Source organism: Gymnogyps californianus, chromosome 13, assembly GCF_018139145.2.
Source record: "Gymnogyps californianus isolate 813 chromosome 13, ASM1813914v2, whole genome shotgun sequence".
Classification (NCBI taxonomy): Eukaryota; Metazoa; Chordata; class Aves; order Accipitriformes; family Cathartidae; genus Gymnogyps; species Gymnogyps californianus.
The window spans coordinates 3,784,706-3,806,822 of NC_059483.1; the positions used below are offsets into that span (position 1 = coordinate 3,784,706).

Here is a 22,117-nt window from a genome sequence, read left to right on the forward strand (position 1 = left end):
CCGGTGGAGCTTTGCAGCCCCGGCTGGTGGAGGCTTGTGGGAAAGCCTGAAGGACCTGACCCTTCCCAGATCCCAGGAGGGGTGTCTGAAGGGACATTTAGCTCTGTACTGGTTTTTTGAAACCGATTTTCTCTACGTTGCTTTTGTTAAAATAAATAGCATTTTAAAGAGGCTGTTTGGCTGCAGGTTATCCCAGAGGGAAGAGAAGTACAGGGACAGGCCGTAGCCTCTTGGCTTCAGGTAGCAGAGCGGGGACTGAAAGGAAGGATGGCCTCAGAGTCGCTGCAGATGCCTTGCACCGAGTGAGCGCTCGAGCCCAGGAGACAGATATGCCCCCCGACACAAACTGAAATTCCCCGTTTACTCTATAAAACTTAGATCCTTAAATTGTAAGAGGGAAGATTATAACTCAGCAAGACTTTTTTCACTATGAAAATGTTTGTTTAGAAACATAGGCAGTTTTAACAACCTTTCTTATAAATCAACACACTGATAATAGAGATACATCATACAGCTATAGACATATCAAGACAGCATTTATGGATAAATATAGACTTTTGAGCATTGATCCCAAATCAGCCGATTATTGATATTTCCACCTTTCTTTTAGTCTTTCTGTCTTTCCAGTAATTCAGTCGTCCTTGTTGGTGAAGTTGCCCTTTCTTCTTTTATAGGCACTTAACACAATTATTAAAAAAATATTACATTGTAATTAAAAGTGAGCTAAGTAAGGGTGAATTCCTTGGTTATTGAAAAAGTTTGCATAAGTCTTGGCATTCAGCAGAGGTCACTTTCATTTACCATTTAATGTTTTGAGAGAATTGCAGATGAGAGAGACGTGAGGTTTCCCACGAAAGCCACGTCTGCTGCTCCGGAGCCTTCCCTGGTGGTGCCGTTCCAGGTGGCTGATCTTTCACTTCTTGTCTCAAGAACTGGACTGGGCTTGACAACCTCCCGTTCCCCAGGACCTACAGGAGCTGCAGTTAATTAATCTTTTCTTTTTTCAAAGGTAATTACTCTGATTTGCAATTAAGGATTTTCAATTTTTTTTTTTTTCCAAAGAGGCGCCATTTCACTCCGTTGCCGTGTCACCAGTGGTTTCACACGAGTGCTCGGCAGAGTCCCCGCGCGGTCACGCACCTCTTGGGCTGCGGGACGGGAGCTCCCAGGCCCTGGGCACCCTCAGGGCCCATCACACCCATCAGTTACTAAGGAAGTTCTGAGCTCTCTGTTTTCTTCTGTCTCAGATACCTCTATTGCTTTCTCTTATGATTCTTTAAGAATATTGGTTGGTTTCCCTTAAAAAAGAGAAGAGGAAAAGGGAGTGAGCAGCTCTTGACATGAGGCAGCCAAATATGCACTGGCAATGCTGGGTAGCATGAGAAGCCTTTTCCACCTGCACTGAGCAAAAAGTATTCAGCAGAGCTATGGAGAATATGATACAAAGAGACTACCAGTTATTTCCAGAGTCCTGTCACAAACCAGTATGTGTTCAGTGGCAATATTTAGAAATTCAGCAACTTTCTATCGCCCTCCATGCAGAGCAGATCAGTTGAGTGTGCTTAAGGGAGGCACTCAGAGTAAAATGAGAGCAGAGGCAGTCACGAGAACCAGCCACTTGGAGAAATGCTTCTGAGATAGCTCCCATGAAAAATTATCACTTATCAGCAGCTGCTGAATGACACAGCAGTGTTGCCAAAGCACCAGGCTGCAGCACCTGCTCTCTGCATATTGCTTTTTTTGGCAGTGGGTTGGGAAGCATCGCGCCTGTCCTGCAGCTCCCCAAAGCAGCAGCTCCCTGTATCGATTCCTCGACTCGGGGAAGGGATGCTGTGCTCACAGGAGCGCCGCTTTCTCTTTGATTGCATTAGCCACAGAATATCATCTGGATCCATTTTTTTGTAATCTGTGAGTTGTCTGTGTGCTGAGCTTTGGCTTTTAACCCAGAAACTTTTCAAAACCATACAGTAAGGTCACTTCTTGTTTCTATTTCAGTGCGGTGTTTACTGCAGTTTACATTCTAAGAAACAGCATTAACATGCTGTAATACGTTTGAATAAAAGTGTTTTATTTCCTACTGGAATTTCATGCTGCTTGTGAATATATGAATTGGATTTCCAAGGGATAGTACTAAGCTCAAAGCAATTTTCAAAGGGGCAGGCAGAAAGTCATTAGCAACACTTTGAAAATAAATTCTTCCTGTTCTGCATCAGTGAGATTTGTGATCCCCTTTACATATATTTTATTATGATTATTCATTGGTTATCTTTTTGGCACTATTAAAGTAATCTGGAAAAATATATTGCATATTATGAGTACCACTTTTATTATACCAGTCTCCTAAGTAGGAACACAGGAACACTGAAAGAGAAATAGAAGTGGGAAAAGATCTCCTGGGTTGGCATATCCTGTCTCCTGCTGGCACATCACATCATATAATTCCTTTCATAAATACAAGTAATCTAAAATTCTATGTTCTGTTGAATTTGAAAGGAAAATATTATTCTAGTGTGTCTAAAGATGATTAAAATAAGCCAATAATAAATGTAATTATTGTGAATTATAATAGATAACATGAAGATTCTATCCTTACAGTTGCCTTATTTTGAGGTTTTGGGAAGAAGAGTTGGTTTTGTTCTGTTTAGCTATCATTTGTTTCCCTGAGTGGGCTTTGTTGAAGAAATTGAAATAACTTAGATTATCTTCTCGTCCACAGCCTCACAAGAAAGCAAGGTTGGAACAACAGGATGTCAGTGCGTGTTATGGAGGAGCAGTTAAGTGCTCGGATGCTACTAAAAGTCACGGTATATGGATCTCTAACTCTTCTTTGTGGCAGTCAGTTCAAGGCTCCTGCAGACGCAGGTTGGGGATGTTGTATCTCCACCCTGAGCTCCTCTCGAACTGGCCTGCAGCCCGTGCCACCTAGCCCAGGCCCACCACATGAAGAGTCAGCTTATTCCCCACCAGTCTCACCTGAGGAACTTGCAAAGCTATGCAACGTTTTCCTTGCAGATTTCACTTTTTTTGGTCATATGAAGCTATCACTTCACTTGAAAGTAAAGAACTGTTCAGCAGACCTGTTTCTGCTGCCAGTGCCGCAGTATCCTCATCACATCTGAACAACTGAATCATTTCCCATGTTGTTATTCTGCACCTCTTAACCAAAACGAGTGCATCTGCACTAGTGGTTTCATTCAGCCCAGGGAGTGCCCATTTGAAACACACCTCCTGGTTGTCTTCCCTTACTGCGCTTTGGTTGCCATCTCAAAGTACCCCCACTGGGTCTCTTCTGGAAGACGGGCTCCAGGAACGTGCCTATATGGTCCAGCCACGCGGACGTGGAGCATTCAGTGCATGGCCATGAAATGTGTGTAGTGTGATCAGCAGGTCTTCAGGACCAGTTTGCCCTGAGATCCCCTCTTCCTGAGCTGTGCTTGCCAGCGCAGGCACTAACCAGCGTGTCAGACAGTCAGAAGACACCCTTGCTCCAGTAGCACCATCTTCAATTCTCATCTTACCATACAAGTGGAATCCCGTTTTCTCATGATGCCTGAGAAACAGATTTCTCACTACCACACAGAGTAAATAAGATTTGCTGTTATATATCTCAAGTATGAGATTTATTTTAGGCTACAACAAGGATTTCATCTAAAAATATTTTCCAAAAAGGAGAGAGACGCAGCTGAAAAAAACCCAAGTTAATTCTTCAGTGCCTCGCCTGCAGCATTCTCTTTCTTCCAGCAGAACCCAGTGGAATTTAACAGCACAGTGGCTGAAGAGCTCTTTCAAATTACAGAGAGAGCAAAATAGCTCCTGTAGTGTTTTTTCCTAGCTTGTTTTAGCTCTTTCTCTCTTTCCGGTTGAAACTGCCTGAAGTGAGACTAATCAGCTGTTCCTCCAGAGAAAAAAAAACAGGCAATGGGAAATAAAAATAATAAATCATGGCATTTTAATATAAAGAAACAATATACATCGAGGGAGTGACTTTTACAGCGCTATATTGCTATTTTCAACAATAGCAAGCTAATAGAATGAGAAGTTAATTCGAGTAGGTTGTTTCTAGGAAATTATCACACATACTGCCATGTCTACATGCACATTATCTGTTTCAAATTGCAGTTAGAAGTTAGATTTTAAGCAATGATGGGGTTTATCTTTACTATTTCTTTCCTGTTTTCTGAACCTTCCTTAAGGGAGATTATTTTTCTCGTACAGAAGCACCCTACAAGTGATGCAGTTTATTAATGAATGGGCATTTTTTGCTACGGCACATTAGAGATACCGGTTACTTATAATTTTATTTTGGTGTGCACCAGAGTCTAGTTTTCATTCAAGGACATGATTTTTTTTTTCATTCTTTAAACACAACTCAGGTGATTGGATACACAACTATTGGAAGAATTTTGCTCTGCTTTTTGTTCAGCTACGTACGTTTTAGATAAATGATTTTCACATGATTTACTCCTATGGCCTAAATGAGAAGGCCACTGTCTCAAACACCGTTGTTTTTTCGGTCACTTGGCTAGAGGTCCTACCATTTCCTACATGTTTGTGGATTTTTGTATCACAGTAGAACTCAGCATCTGGATGTCGTAGCAATGTTTAAGAGCAACACAGAGCTAACTAAAGGTGTGAGAAATCTGCAGTGTTGTACGATGATGTTTGATACGCAGCATCCGATCATGAAACTGAAAGATTGCTATAGTGCACAAGTCTGAAAGGTAACACGAAGGCTAAATTCATTGCATCATCACACAATGTACAACACCATCTTTTAGCTTTTCACAGACAGATAAATCCTTCACAAACTGTCCCAAAATAGAAACAGCAATAGAATTCAGTGAAGTTGTCAACAAGATTTCTTGAATGAATTTCAACTCATTTTTCCTCCAGGAAAATGTTTCTATAGCAAATGTTTCTACAGCAAATTTCAACTTTCCACTGCCTGTTAAAAATAACTTGCAAATATATATATATATATTTACATGTAATTGTAGAAGAATCCATGTTTTTTTGTCAAGTTTCCCCAGAATAGCTTACGCTTAAAGAAGCCGTGTCTGGATGATTCAAATCCAACTGCAGAAATTCAGAAGGTTAAGAGTTACTGAAAACGTGAGTTAGATTAAAATTTTTCCTGTAACGTTAACTCTAGCTGTTGGCTAGCTTTTTAAAAATAAGTTTCTAAACAGCAAAATGCTCCAACACTCATATAAGCACATGAATAATTCTGTTACTTTCAATAAGGAAACTAATTAAGGATGCCCAAATCCAGAATTTAACAAGATGAAGCAGTGATCATTACTGAATTAGCATTACTTGACTGAGTTACAAATATCGGACTGGTCACCCTCCAGAAAACATGGAGGGAGACAGAAAATGCCAGGTGAAGGTTAGCCCAAAATGAGCAATCCTTTTCTAGACTGCTCCCAGAAACAAGATTTGGTAAGTCATAGCTCTTAGGTGTACTTGAGGCCATGAGTATCTGAAAAAAACCCAAACCCTGAAGTTGCAGCTCCGCAGAAGTTAAAGTGAAGTCAAATTTCTCTGTTCTTGCCTTCCTGTGGCATTGGGGTGCTCCACCCTGGAAGCTTCTTCCCGTGGCATGTGAAATGGCCCACCACACCGAGGATTTCAGAGCCACGCAGGAGTCAACATTGCCTCAAGGCACGGTCCCTTACAAGGATTTTTCTGCTAGCACTCTCCCCTTTACAAGGATTATTCTGGTAGCAGTCTCCCTGCGTGCTGGCAAGCCTGTAAGTCAAAAAGTAATCGTGTGTCCGGTATGTGTTGCGCAGAGAGTTTGTACTACCTGGCTTCAGAGTTTGTCAGGACCAAAGCAGCTGTTAATCGTACAGTGCAAATGCCTCATTGTTCTTGAGGAGGCACTTCTGATGGTGGAAGCACATTCAGACTCCTAATCTAAAGAAACTCAGGTAAATTAAAGTGATGGAGGGTTGTTAATATATTTAAATGAAATGCAAGATAAATTTCCTTACTGGAAAGAAGAATCAAACAACTTCCTTTCGATAGGATTACGAACAATGTTTTAAGTTCCTTTTCCAGCAGCTACCTTTTAATTACAAACAGTTCAACACAGTTTTCACATCAAAAACCATCTAGGATTGTTCTTGAATCTCATAAAAAGGGGTGCCAATGTTGCATTTTTACTGCTGCAGTTCTAACTTTAACTGTTTTAATCATTAGATTATTAACCTTGATGTGAAAAGTGACAGAGGCCTTTAATGGTTTAATAACTCAGAGGAGTCCTGGCTTTTGAATGAAGTTCATAAATGTGGCTTAGAATTGATATACGTTATCTTCAGATGAATACATGCCGTATCCTTCAAGGATAAGGAAAACCAGCTTAAACAGAAAGATTCTCTGTAGAAATAAAATTTTGTTTAGGATTGTTTACATTATCACATCCCCAGATGCGTTGCTTTTTACAGCTGATGTATTCCAACATGATACTGAATTATTTTGGCACTCTACGCTATCAGAGGACCCAGGGCAAACTTCTGCCATTAGAGAAAATGCTTATATATACACACCTGTGCGCACGCGTGTGTGTACGAATGTGTATACGCTCAAAACTCTAAGGATGAAAGGACATTTTTCTGAGTATGCATTTATATGCAGCTAAATGATGCAGCTTCTGTAGTTCTTCGTTGAGGATGTTACTGCTGTTGGTCCCACAGCGCAGGCAGCGTGTTCATTGTAGAGGCACTTCATTTTATGTCTCTCTCTGCGTTGTGACACAAGTGATGTTGTGTTGCTAACCAAACGCACATACTCTATGCAGCTTCTTCCCTGTGGCATTTTCTATCAGTAAAATGTTGCTGTTGCATGTCCAGCTGCTGCTTACACTGAAGTCACGACATTCAGCCCAGTTTGTGTCTTCTCTATAGGCCGCATAAGTTTTTCAGAATACAACTTTCTGAGCTGTTTTTTATTGCCCTTATGCTGATCATATTGTTCTCTCCAGCCTTGTGTTTAAGTTCTTTTTATATCTCATCTTTCAAGGCTCCTTCTGGTGTTAAGCCAGTTGATGGTTATAGTGTTTGAATAATAAATGTAATTTGTCAGTTCAAATAAAAACCTCCATCTCTATTTTTTCATGTTACTGTTCCTTTTCTTGTAAATCTTGACTACTTAGTCTAATGATCTTGATCTTTATAACTTTGTCAACAAATGGAATGGTCAAACAACCTCTCACCATTATGCGTTTCTGCTCCTAAGAGAGCTGTGCTTTGTGCGTATTTGCTTCCCACTTGGTTCAATTTGTTGCAGTGCACTCTCAATCTTTTAAAGTTTCAGTGTCATCTCTAGCACTACAACAAGTTGTTCTGCTTCCTCCCTCTTTTTTAATACATGATGTATCAGAAAACAAATCACAGTGGTAAAGTACATACTGATGGTTTATTTGCTCTTTAACATACTAGTAGGGGCCTGTTTTCTTTTTTAGTGACAACCTAAAGTCTTTAACCTTCATTTGCTAAAAGCTTCTGTTCCCTTTTAAAATGTACTGGTTTTGATTCAATCTGTATTTTCAATCTCAACTTGTATATATATATATATATACACACACACATATACATGTGTGTATATATATACACATACTTACATATACATATGTTCATATATAAATGTGTGTGTATACACAGGGAATTTCACAGCATTATGTTGGGGATGTCCAAGAACAGACCAGCAAAGCTGAGTAAGGTCAGAGAATTGAAGCCTTCAAGGCAACTCTGCAAAGATACGGATGACATTGGACCAATGAACGAGGTGGTCGGTTTGCAGGTTGTCTTTTCAGAAGACCCAGGAAGAGGTAAGCTGCTGCAGTGGTGACTGGCTGGGGCTCACCCTCTGACTTCATGGCTTTCTCTCCCGACTGAAGCTGGGTTCTTCCCCAAATCCCAAACTGTTCTGTTTTTAGCTCTTTCTATGTCTTATACATATCCTCTCTTACATTATACACATCCTATCTTTTACAGATCCTATATCTTACGCATCCTCTCTGCTTAGGGGGTTCATTGCCGTGGTCAGCATCAGCAGCCCACACACACAAGACAATTTTCTGTCCCTTCAAGCAGGGTTGTGCAATGCTTTGCAGCATGACATGTACACGGAGTGGGACACTGTAATGTCTCACTCTATCACTGGCCATGTTGCTTCGGCTATGTATTTGCATTGGACTAGTAAAAAAGAATAAGTTGGTAGAGAAATTATTCTCTTCTGCAGTCATTTCACTCTGTTTTATCCCAGCTAAGGGAGCAAAATTGTCAGCTCAGTGCTTGCAAGTGGCAACGTAAGGCTGTGACGCTGCCTAACGGAGTGCTGATAGAAAAAGCTGAGGTAGCCAATGGAGATTTTAGAGAAATGGGAGCCTGAGGAGAGTAGTGTTTATTTTCCAGCCCTAGGAAAAGACAAATATATTATCATATGGGTTGTAAAGGTTGATTAATGCCAGTACTCCACTTCCCCTCTCTGAAGTGTGCAGGAAAAGAGCTTGTGGAAGTCAGTGGATGTTTTGCCACTGCCTTCCATGATTGGGCTCCAGATGAACGGTGATTCATGGAGCCACTTACATGGTAAATGTGAAAAATGAAAATGACCTATCCGTTAACTTAATCATCATTCCATCCCTTCTCTAAGGCAAATAAAGTGCTAGATGGAGGCAGATGTTGTTGTAATTGAGGTCTTTTTCATTATTTGAAGGGACCAATTTCTAAAGGTCATTGATGGAACTTGATTGAAATAAGCCTTTAAAGTGTGAATATTGATGGCTGAATAAAGTGAGTCTTCAGAAGGAAGACTGTGCAAAAAACCATAACTGTTTTTAAAAAAATTATGGGTCAAATTCTTCTCTCACTCAGGGCACTATAAATCTGAAGTCATCTGAAGAAATCATTGACTTCACTGTAAATGAGGGCACAGCCTTCCTCACTGGAATGAGCTTAAGACTTTTATCCACACAGAACAGAACAAAACAAAATTTACTGTGATTTTGCTACAGCCCTGATAGAAGCAGAGAGAAAAGATTATGACTGTCAGACATCGATAAGAAAGTTCCTTTTTTCACTCCTCCTTGGCTCTGCCGTGCTCTCGCAACCCACCTGCGCTGTACCTGGCAGGGACTTGCCCCGGTGTGCCGGCGTGGCAGAGCCACCTCCGGCTCTCAGCAATTCCCCCCCGTGCTCAGGTGTGGAGAGGCTGCTCTCCTGCAGTGCACCCTGCGAACAGCCCACGTGGGGAGAAAAGGGAGCTCTACAACTCTTAATTCCCTTCTATATTAGAAACCTCAATATTTAGTCCTTATAGTCCTAGAAAATGAGCTAAATAAATGGTTGAAGCATTGATATCCTCACAAATGTACTGACTGGAAGGGAGAAAGAGGATCTATCACTTTTTGTTTCAATTACTTTTTAATTCCTGTATTGTCCTCTGACTGGGTTTGCTTTAATTCTTTTCTTTAATTCTCGGTCTTATGATGTGGCATCAGCAGTCTTATATTTGTCTTGAGGAATGCCTCTACCTTCTCTGTGCTTCACCGAGAAAGTAGGTATTGCTATATGGATTGTTTTAAGGTATTTTTGGAAGTTCAGAAACGTATATAGACACCAGGCAGAGGTGAGCTTTTGTTTTAGTTTTGAGGACCAATTATTATATCTAATTTTTATGCTTTAAATTTATTGAAAAATACATATCCCAAAATAGGTATGCTGTTTGTTATTCAAATAACATTTTTACATAAGAGCAATCCCCCCACTGAAATAATAGTAATCTGTATTTATATACATGTTTATTTTATGCTTCTATTGTTTCTATTAGGCATTTAGAATATATCAGTACATTTTATTTGCACATTATTCATAATTATTTCTATAAAGCACATCTAGATTTATAAACATAAAAATAATATCCTTAGCAAAAACCTACATGGATTTTTAGAGCAAATGTTTATGGCTACTAGAAACTTTTGAAGGATGTCATTTGTAATACTTTTCTGGCACAACCTTAGCTGTCATAGCACAAACAGCCCTACTAAAATTCATCTCCTTTGGACAGCTGGTATGGTGTGATACCTAGCAGATAAAAGAAATCAAGGAGAAGAACCAGGATAGCCTAGAATACAGGAGTGAGATAAAAAAACATCACAAGTAACAGTCTCTCTCTTAGCCAAAAAAAAAAAAAAAGAGGGGGTCAAATAAGTTCATCCTTCTGAGAATAACATATAGCTCAAATACGCAGCTCCTCTCCAGGCAAAAAGAAGATAAATTTACCAACATCCTAGGAAAAAAGTATGGATCGATGATGAGAATTATGCTGCATGATAGCAACCTGTAATACCATAGGAATGGAGAGCAGAGGAAGAGAGATGTTTTGAGTAGGAGAATCAGGGAGAAGCTGGCAAGAGAAGGGATTGTCACCGTAAGGAGGAGTGACAGCTGGGAGGATGCTAGCTACTGTTTGGCATGCCTGAGAAATGCAGAGACAAAATTAACTAGGCAGAGAGACATATACAAAAGAACAAGATTGCTGAGGAAAAGAAGTTTGTCAGGGGTTGAAGAGATTATCCAGTAAGCAAAATAAATGCAGATGAAGTTCAAAAAAGAGGTAATATCTAAAGGGTACATGTACCTTGCAAGGCAGATTGCTCCACAGGTCAGACTTAGAATAACTCCTGGGGCTTTGTAAGGCAGAAAAACTAGAATTAGCTTAGCCAGTTTATGGGAGCTCCTCAAAGACAAGCATAGGTAGTTGTTGTTTTCAATAATATTTACTATAGGACACTGTAGTAAGACTCTGGTTTGATTCTTGGAGCAACTGTATTCTGCTAGTCTTTCAAATAGTCGTAATACACAGTGCCAAGCCTTTATGTAATGCAGCAGTAGCTAGCAAAGGCCAGTTTCTTATTAGCACTCCAGTGTTCCCCCCACTACTATAGTATCTACACTGCGCGCAGCTACTAATTCCATTTGTGTTACTATTATGCAAGAAACTACGCAATGCAAAAATAATGATTGTGTTGGGTTTTATGCAAGTTAAAAAGTTGCAAGGTAAACTTTAGGTAAACCTAAAAAAAGGTTCCCATGTAACAGTTGTTTTGCAGAAGTTCACTTTTCATAAACATAAATGCTGTTTCAAATGTGAATAGCCTTTTGTAGTAAGAGAAAAGAATAAATATTGATTACATACTTTACAAAATTAAGATATTTTGGAAGATTTTTACATCTCTACCTGCAGAAGGGTGGTGGCCTTTCAGTAGTCTGCACTGGATAGACTTACTTTTTTTTCCTCTCAGCCATATAAAAGCTAGAGTTTGAAAAACGTAGTGCCTTACAGTAGCTTTAGTCACTTCTGAATACTTAGCCATGAGTAAATATTAAGGCACATGAATACAATCTGCTAGGCTAACTTGCTGTGGTGAGATTTTCAGTCCAGGCAAGGTGGGCAGTGCACAATTTCCACAAGGATTTGAGGTCTCTGTCTTGCTTTTATTTTTTCTCTGGAGTAATCCTTGAAATCTTTCCCCATAGCTTTGAAAAATCTGTTCAGTCAAGTTTTCCCAAAGCTACATAGAGGATCATTTCACGATGCTTATAAGTTTCTATTTTCTCAGTTGGGTACTAGCCATTGCTATAAAATGACGACATTTATTTGGTTATGCTTAAGGTTTTCCTGGTTTCAGTTACCATTTTCAGAATGAATATCTGCTGACAAAACACTGACTTCTGCAAAAAGGTTCATAAATATAACCGCCTTTACTACATTGATCAAGTTTTCACACAGAATCTGACCAAAGAGCACTCTCAAAATCCCTGCACTTTCACAGTTCTTAGGAAATTTGATTTTGATTACTAAAAGTGATCTTTTGCCCATTTGTGTGCAGAAATTCTTCTGTTTTGCAGCTGGTGATGTGTTTTTCAAGCTTGCCTGGCAAATATGAGAGAGTCAAAACGTAACAGAAAGTTAGACTCAAGGATAGATTTAGCAGCGTCATAATTTTAATCTGGTCATGATTTAAGACTTGCCATTGCTTCAAAAAAATACGTGCTATTTGATGTGATCTTTCTGCCCAAATGAGATTCCGTTTTGGTCATGCTTTTGGTGTATAATCACCTAAATTTGAACTGAATTCACCTCGTATACTGCTAACACAACAGTTAGTAGACAAGCAAGGAGCAGCAGCTGGCAAACATTAGTTCATTTAGTACATTACTAAAACTATTTTTCAGGTACCTGTAAATATTGGCAATACGGTTTTGCTAGAATTCTGAATATTTCTGTTTGAATTAAGACAGCTCAGCCCACGCATGTGACTTGGGATAGAAGTGCCTGTGTTATCACTCAAGTGGTATCTGCAGTTTGAGCAGCCTTTGTATCCCTAAAGCCCAGGAAGCATGACTTGTCTCGACTGTTATTATCGGGCTTTATTGCTGGACATTTTCCACCGACACTTTTATACAAATGCAAATAGAAAAATGTAAAATGTTTAACCTTCTATTCAAGCCTCGTGATTCACTTAGCGTGTGCAAAAATCCAGAGAGTTGTCCATTACATCCTCAACTCTTCCAAATTTCCCTGCCTGTCCTTCACACCTAAGCCATCTGTTTCTCAATTCTTGGCGCTCCCTGTACCTCTTTCACAAACGAACCATCTGCTCAGAGCCTTTAAACTTCTATTTACAATACATACTCTTTTATCTATTTTACAACTCTTTGCATATGTCAAAATTTTAATTACATAGTCACATATTAGGATGTCATTGGCTTGGGGGGCTTTTTCTAACAACAGTGTCTGTGATGGGCTAGAAGGCATTTAAAATGTGTTTTATGGCTCGCTGATATATGGTTTTTATGAAGAGTGCAACAAATTTTGAAGTGAAGAAGCAGATGATGCATGAAGTCAATAATTGTTCCAAGACACCTCCAAGTAATTGATGTCTACATTATTCCATAAATGCTATTGCTTTATTAAAATACAATAACAATATTAATCTATATGAAAATTCACTTTGGCTAACAGCTAGTGCATTTAAATTTCATATAATCTAATGCAATCCCATCTCCTGTTAGGCTGGGAAAAAAAAGAGGTTTCTTTCTAGAAGTTTGCTAGATATCTCAGATCTCATAAAATATAAGAAGGTATGGAAGATTTTTATAAATGTTATAAATATGATTAAGATATCCACCTCCCAAAGAAGGGCAAAACTGACCTTGCTAAACAAAAAACAGCTAAGAAAATTTAAAAGTACCAGTTATAGTACAAGTACTGTACGTACATACATAAGGCACACATACAAACAAAAGATTTCCTCACTCCGTTCAGATGGAGTTTCATCTACACAGATGAGACACTTCTCATACAAATTGCTGAGGAAAGTTCCCTGTTCTTTCAGGATGAGTTTGCTTAGTTGATACCATTTTAGAACACTACCTGTTTTGCATGGTGATCAAGAGTGGAGGGAGCTTTAATAAGACAAGGTGTTAGAGGAGAAAGAAGCAGCAGGTCTCTTGCCACATGGTCCACAAAACAAAAGAAAGAGGAATTACTGAGCATTAGCAGAATGAGATTCCCTTTTGGTGGACTTCAAGGGCTTTGCCTGCATCTATCTTTTCTGCCCCTTAAGGTGTGAGGGTTAGTCAACTTGTCTGTAAAAAGGAAGGATGTACCAGCAATGAAATCTAATAATACATGGAAAGCACATCAGTAGGGAAATGTTGTTATCTTTGGCTTTGGGAAAAAACCCAATCTTGAGAGAGATACAAACCAGTTCAGCGCTATCAGAGGAAGGGCTCCCACTGAAGCACAGGTGAGATGAGTCTGGTTGCGCCAGAGCTGATCCTGAATTGAAGGGGTGACTTGGAAATCACCCTGGCTTAGTTGTGATGTCTGCAATTAGCTTTTTACAGAACTAGGATATGCTATAGAAACCTCTGCTTCCCCATCTGCTTGCAGGGAGGACTAAGAGCTACATAGAGGTCCTGTAGAGTAGATCTCAATCAAAACAACATTAAGTACAGAAACACTTGCCAGTGTCTAAATGAAAAACCTTTGAAATGGCTTAATTTACTATAAGTACAATTCTAGGAAACAGTCGTTGAAATTCAGGTGCTTAGGGCAACTCCGTCTCAAACTGAGCACAGAATCACTCCAAACCACTTGACAGTAAATTGATCTGTGAATGTATTGCAGGTGGCTGCTCCATGGCAGACATACACACACGCGTGTCTGAAGACCAACAGAAGACCAGCTGGTGGGAGGCAGGATCGTAAAGACGACTTTTCCACAAATCCCGCAGACACAATAGTAGAAGTAAGCCATTTCCCAAACAAACCTGATTCAGAGCTTAAATAACCCCATCCTTAGGACTCCACAGCTGATTGCTAGGCTGACACATACAGCTGTAGTGTAGCACCATAGACTATTCTGTATGTCATTTGCTTCAGGATGGCTGGGAGAAGAGATCCTGGAGAGAGAGAGTCAACAGCACAATTAAATCCCATCAGGGAAAGTGCATCTCTTCCCTTTCATTTCCATTTTTTCCCTTGGCGCTTTGTTACACTCAAAGACTTCCCATGGTACCGTACACCCTAATATTTCTGAGAGCAGGGGAAGCTTTGCTGCAAGGTGGTGAGATAAATCAAGCATTTTGATACTACTTTGCTTCCATCTAGTTCTGCACACAGTGATGTATTTTTTCTGAAATGTTATTAGCTTGACTAGAGTGAGCAGCTGTCCTAAGTCTAAAATTACACAAAGTATTGGAGCAATTCCGAAAGAGCTATTCTAGGCATGCAAATGGAGGAGACAATCCCACCTATTTTTGTAATTGATTAATGTAAATAACTAAAGCCTGGAACAACTTGAAAGGAGCCCCTTCCCTTTTAATTATGCCTCTTTTTTAATAATGTAGCTTTTGAAATCACCATCATAACTCTGACAGAAATTTTAAGATCTACATCTAATGCTATTGTGTACATATCTGCAACGATGGCTTCTTTACAGGAGTTAAGGAAACCAAGTTCCTCTTAATATTTTTAAAAATTCTTTAAAAGACTGGCTATCATGATCCCTCAATTTACCAACTGATTTTCTGTTACCTAACTAGGGCTGCACAAATTAATAACAGATTTAAGTCATCTTCAGGCATTGTGATTCCTCTTCTCCACCTATTCAAACAGTGGGGATTATACTCATAACGCAGATCAATACTACCTGATTTAATACCCTATTTTCAGTTGCTTTCAAATCCTCAAATTTAATCATGCAGCCTGAATGATCAGCTACATTGTTTTGGAGAAATTTCAATTTTTTAAAAAATGCATTCATTTTGGAAACAGGTTTAAGGAACAAGACATCATATTTTTATATAAAAGTTCTTATAAATTTTCAGCTGAAATGCTTTAATGTTTCTATGGTTTAAATGAGTGACTTGGAACACCTTTTCTGTTCTTCATAAATTGATGAAAAATAGTAGGCAACAAAATGAATTTCTTTCAATATGGAATTGTCTAAGTTACAGATCCGTATAGAGAAAACTCATTAGATAATAACTCTTCCTGTGGTGTCAACATCAGTTACCTCAGTGCTTTTTGTACTGTTTCTGTACCGGCAAAACTAGAGTTTAGAATCGATTGATCTATATTTTCTCGCCAAAGAAGACACAAAAATATGATCTTCTGTGATATATCTGTTCTTTTTTTACTGCGTATATACAATGAATTCATGCATATTTTATGAAAACCTTTCACCAAAAGCTCTTGCATTCCTATAAAAATGCCTGTTTGTTTTTTTTGAGATGCAGGAAGATTGATATTTGGAAAAATGATGGACTTCAAAAATAACTTTGGATTCTCTGACCTGTTTCACTAATGCACGCTGCTGTAAAACCAGGGTGGGTGGAAAGTGGCATTCGCAGAGAAGGAAACGTGGAGGCATGTCCTGAAGCTCCATGGCACTGATCATGAACTCTCAGCCAGGCACTCCTGTTGCTGGAGCTGTCTCCTCCTATACCAACCTGCTAAGCCTGGTGAGAGAATGCATCAGCCCCATCTGCCTAACAACAAAGAATAAATCTGTGCTTTAAAAGTGTCTGTCTCTTGCTTTCTGACTATTCCTATCGTAATTTAATCATTTTTCTGCTGTCCAGCACTCTGTGATCAGAGGGAGGCGCTTGCACCATTTGTTATTAATGTTTTTTCCATCCATTCTGGTTGCCACAATAGCTCCATCATCAACAGGCTTGAAGTACGAACAATTAGATCATAATTTTCTTTAAGCATGTACCAGACATCACAAAAATCCAGCTGTGTGAACAAAGTAAAGAATCATCTTTGAGAGCAAGTGCTGTTTGCAATCTTACAATTTGCAGACTAAAAATTAAATGACTATTTTTATCCTCCCTTTTTTACCAGACACTAACTAAATTTGTCAAAGTAAGCATGCTTAGGATTAAAGTTTTATTGATTTTTTTTTTCTTTTTTTTTTTTTAAGGCAAACTTAAAATATGGCACATTAAGTTTTCATAGCTGCATTAGACTGCAGAAGACTTCCTGGCCCAGATTCCAACTCCTGCCGCCTCCAGTTCACCTGCCAAGAGCTCCTGATCCCAATCATGGTGACAGTCTTCAATCCACTGCTGCTACCTGGCTCACAGCTTGGTTGGGGCCACCAAACTCTAGTGCAGAAGGGTTCTTAAAGAAAGGAAAAGTGTGAGAGACGGAGACTGAGAGAAACACCTACGGGAAGGAAGAAGATTACCCAGTAAAGGGCATCACGCGCAGGTTAATGGGAATGGTCATCAGCCTGGGAGCAGTTTGCAGTTGTGAAGGAAAGTTAGTTTATTCAGTGTTCGCTCTGCAAGGCTTCTGTAGGATTATTTTATGCTGCAGTATTGTTTTTATTCCTAGGTTTGAGAGGTGACTTAAGGCCTTTTTTTGTGTTGAATTTCCATTAGCTTTGTCTTTCATTTCTGTGAGTTATCTTCTATTCCCTTCTTAGCATTTACCATCTGCAAATCCACCGTTTTGAGATGAAAGGAAAAGCAGAAATATTTTAGGAACTACTGTTTTCACAAGTTCCCTTGATAAACTGCTTTCTGAGGTGGTTACCCACCAGCTTTCTATGAGCTTCTAGTCCCATTCTCTTGAATTCAAGAGAGTCCCATGGTCTTTGGTTAACTAGATTGAATCGGGCACAAATTTTTAACTGGTTTTCCAAATGGCTTATTGGTGTTCACTACCTGAAATGTTCCTCGGGTTACGAGTAGAGGCTTCGATACCTAGTTTCTAATGTAAAATTCAATAGCTTTTGTAATATTTTCATTTACTTATAATTACATAGCGAACGGGTAGAATTTAAATGGTAGCTTTTTACCTGTGTTACAGGAGATGAAGGAGGAGGTCCTGGAGTCTTATATTATGTACTTCACTGAGTACAGCTGAATTCCTGAAAACTTCTATGAGGTCAGTGAAATTAATTGTGTGGGATCTGTAGCCATAACTGCTAAGAGGTCCAAGAGCAGCTGTAGTGAAGGGAAAAAGAATTAGTTTATGATGTTATTCGATAACGATAGGAGTGAGTAATTTTAATGCAATCCAGAGAGATACACCAATTTGCAGCGTCTGCTGAGACGTCAGCTCCACCTACAGAAAAGGCTGTTGTATAGCTCTTGCATAAGCATATTGAGCAGACATCCGAAACATCAGCGCTTGCAGTAGTTGCTCTAGTTCAGAAAGATTACATACCTATAAAGAGGTACAAACAAGAAGCAGATTAAAGAGGACTGCAGGGGATTACTGAGTCCTATACAACTTCATGTAGATGAATTTTTAACAACAGGAGCAAATAACTACTAGAAGGTACATTATTATGTAAAGTACAAAAACAATTTACATGTCTTCTTCCTGAAGCAATCAGGATTTTTCATATTTCTATTGCTAATTGAAAATAAGATAAAATAAAACACATAGTCTGCCCAGCAGCATCTTGAGCCTCAAATAACTTAGTCTCACAAGTGCTGAGTATAATCTGTGGTGCCAGCTCTGCTGGGCAGGGTAAGGAGTTTCCCATAAAATGATCCCCAATCTCAATTAAAAATTCTGCATTTACCTCTTCGTTTATCTGAAACTGAAGAAGGCTGCTCTCTCTTGCAGTCAAAACATGTCATATGCATATTCTCACACAGAAAGCAGTAGAGGCTCTAAAGCCTATCTTAGAGCGTGTTTGGTTTCCTGGCTGCCTTATTTGTTTACAACAATGCTCTTAAAATTGTCTCTACCATCTGTGTGGTTTCTAGTTGTTTGAATGAGAATGAGATATTAAAATGCCATCCAGATGTCTAGATGCATATCAGCATTAACATATTATGCAAATTGTCACAAGGATGGGTTTTTTCCTTCTTAAACAAAACAATATGTTTAGATGGAATGGAAAGAAGTAAATCTGTGAAGGATGACAAGCAAGAAAAATGCACTGAGCATATTCAGCTGAACTTTTCAATCACTTTTTATGAAAGGGTTAGGTACAAAGTGTCCTTAGTTGTTTTTACTGTAAATCTATAGAAGGACAGTTGGATGAAAATATAATCTAAAAAAAAAAACAAACAACACAAAAGCAACGAAGCACCACTAAGCCTGAAGATCTCATAAAATGAATTCAACAAAGTGAAATGTAAAAGTTGTCTCTGTGTATTTATCTCATGAGAACGGGACTTCATGAACAATAATAACAAATATCTATTGGCTACTGAGCATCTAATTTAAAGAAAGCTTTGTCTCTGACACTACAGAAGTTTACACTTGGAGATGAGATAAGTCCACAGAATCAACAGTGCAAGATCATACTTGAGCCTTCAATGCTCTCAAAAAATAAGAATCGGGATCAGAAAATTAAGATAAATGTCTTTAACTGAGGTTGATTTTTTCTGGGACCTTGATTCTTACAACTAAAAAGAAATATGATGTCTCTTGAATTTCTCCCTAAAGTTTGGTGTATTAAAAAAAAGCAATTACTAATGGAAAGTTGCAACAAAACCCCTGAAAATTATTTTTGGGTCACTGTTGGTATCAAGAACTAAGGGTGGAAGATGGCCCCAGCTGGTAGGTTCTGCAGGGAAGCTGGGTACCGATGCAGGGAATGACCTGCAAACAGGAGGACGAGATTCTATCACTCAACAAGCAAATTTTCATGGCTTTTAAAATTGGAAAGGAAATTGGAATTAGAACAACTGGAAAATTGTTTGATCTCCTCTAGCTCATGGAATTTCACTCGGCTCCCATGCATCAAAGCCTGCCGACATATTTCCAATGGCCACCATTTTTAGTATATGCTTTATAAGCAATATGTTGGCAAACTGTGCAGAACGTCAAAAGAACTCACGCAAGCCTGTGAGAACTTTTGGGGTTGATGTATTTTGACTTAGTTTAACTCAACCGCATATGGTACATTAGCTAGAACAGGGCCTGAGTGCAGAAAGACATTTGAAAAGCAGTAGTAGTTCAACTACAATCACCATGAAAAGAGTGTTTGAAAAAGATACAGTATTTGGAACAAAGAAAATGAGGAAATACATTTTACAAGAGCATTCTTGAAGAGGCTGTAGCCATCGTCAAGGAATTGTTGCAAATGCCGGGAAACTGAAGTGTGATTGCAAAAGCATCAGTGGTGATTTCATGCTGGGGTGATCAGATGAAGGAGTAAAAGAAAAGCCAGGGAGGCTCTTCCCAGATGCATTGGAAACCTGTTGCTGTACCATAGTCTAGTCAAAAGCCATCAATTTTGCCAATTGAAATGGTTTGTAGTGAAACACAAAAATCATAGATATGTTATTTGGCTTCAAATATTTTAATGAATTCTAACCTTAAGCTGGATATCAGGACAAAAATAAAAATGGAGTCATGTAAAGCAGGTGTAAGAGAAGAAGGGTTTTTACAAAGTCATCCACTCCATCATTTTTATCTCAAGATAGCATAAACCAGACTTAAATCGTGTCTGACAGGTGTCTGCTTAACCTGTCCTTCCACTAATGGAAATTCCACAGACTTCTACACTATTTATTCCACTACCTATCTAGCCTTTAGGCTGAACATTTTTTTTCCTAGTGTTTAACCTGAATTTCCCTTGCAATTTAATCATGGAAATTGTCCTATTCCCTCCCTGATGGCAAGGAGTACACTTTACAGCCTTCCTCCCACAGAGGACAGAGCTAGAGCTAATACCACGTAGGTTAGAACAACCTTTCACTTACATGAAGGCATTTCACCTCCCTTACCGTCCTTCGCCAGACTAACCAAGCCCAGTTATTTCAGGCTTTCCTCACGCTTCATGTTTTCTGCAGTTCTGACTATTTGACATGTTCTCCTCAGAATTCCCTTTAGTTAATCCATATCTTTTTAGAAACGTTGGGTCCAAGACAGGCCAGAGTACTCCAGCTGTAGTCTTACTGATGAGTAGCCTTGAAGAATTACTTCACATTTAAAACATGCTATTCCTGTTAATTTATCCTGATTTACTGTCTGCTTTTCTTTGTTAATGACACTCCTACTGTCTCCCACCACAGCTCCTCTCCTGCAGACATCTTCCCTATCCTTCTTCCCTCTCCACCTTATCACTGAAAGGCATTAGGTTAGCTTGATACGATTTATTCTCTAAACATCCATGGTGGTTCTTTTCTTATCATCTTTCATCTTCTGAGTGCTTAAATAGATTGTCTGACTATTTATTCTGGTACCTTTCTGGACACAGAGCAGAGAATGATTGGTCTGTAATTCTTCAACATCTTTTGAACATGTTACCTTATTATTGTTCTTTCTTTTGTCTGATACCACTGGCACATAATCTTCACAAAGAGAGTGTCTGTTATGTGTATACCGAGGGCTTAATCCAGCTACTCCTGAGCGAGGATGACAGTTCCAGTGTTCAGTGGATCAATAATATCACAAAAATTGATCTTTAATAAATAGGCTGAGAGTTTGAGTAGCCTGTAACAGACAGTAAAAACATATGCACTATGTTATATACATGTTATATATATTATAGCAGAATATATGCACAATTCCATCCTGAGGGGGATGAAGATGTATTTTATATCTTTCAGTTTGTTGCATTTTCTGAGTTTTTGCTCTAAAACCACCAGAGACTTCTAATGATAATTCTCAAATGCCAGTCTAATGTCACAGGAGAGTAAAAAGAACAAAACCTAATCGTATAGTTTAGTTCCTTCAGTCATTAAAACAGGAATCCCAGCCTGGTTGAAAAAAATATTGCTGTTTTGAGGATTGCTAACTATTCAGAGAATAAATCTGTTTGTGGATTATTAACTGCAAAGTAAAAGCTTATTTGCAATGAATGAACAATAGCTGCTTTTTGTATTGGTGTGTTTGGAGTGTCTGCAGCCAGAGATGCAAACATTTGTAAACAATCCATCCATACAGCTTCATTTAGAGTTCCTGAGAGTTATGAACTAACGCCAAGAGGATAATAAATAGACTGCCAGATTTTTTTTAAATCTGATTTTTGCTTGGCGTGAAGGGAGCAGAGTTTTGTCTTCTGAACATCACTAACTGCAAAACATAGAGTTCCTGTTGGTAAGACCCTCCAAAGGCTAAAAGCAGAACCTCATTTACAATGTACTGAAGCAGGGGTCCAAACTCACCCTATCCCAGACTTGTACACCCCAAACTTTCCCAAAGGACCTGGCAGAAAAAGGTCTTGTGATATTGCTTTAGAAAGGAAACAATACTAAAAACTTGGTTGGCTTGAATCCTTACAGACTATGCAGTCCTCCTGGGTGGCAGCTAGTCCTTATTTACAGTGTAATATTATCCCTTATTTACAGTATAATATTATCCTAAAACTCAAATTAAATGTAAGGTCTCTCAGCTTCCAGTGTTGAGATGCAGTAGAGGATTAACATGCATTTCCTATGCACGGTTACAAGCAGGATGAATCTCTGCTGCTGCTGTTCACCCTGAAAAACATTTGTGATCGCAAAGGCCAGCTCAGCTGGTTTTCAGCCATTCACATGGAAGTTTTAATTCATGCTCTCACAAGTCCCAAGTATGAATGACTGATATAATCTATTCTAGGGTTTAGTTGTTGTCATTCT

General features: G+C 39.0%; 1 long non-coding RNA gene across 1 annotated transcript; it reads left to right on the forward strand.

Annotated features, from left to right (window-relative positions):
• The first annotated feature begins 879 nt into the window (after window positions 1-879).
• Window positions 880-14,316, forward strand: LOC127021739 (uncharacterized). The gene is made up of 4 exons (XR_007767257.1): window positions 880-1,009; window positions 2,717-2,804; window positions 7,665-7,831; window positions 14,203-14,316. It is a non-coding gene; the product is annotated as an uncharacterized LOC127021739 (long non-coding RNA).
• Window positions 14,317-22,117: the final 7,801 nt, after the last annotated feature.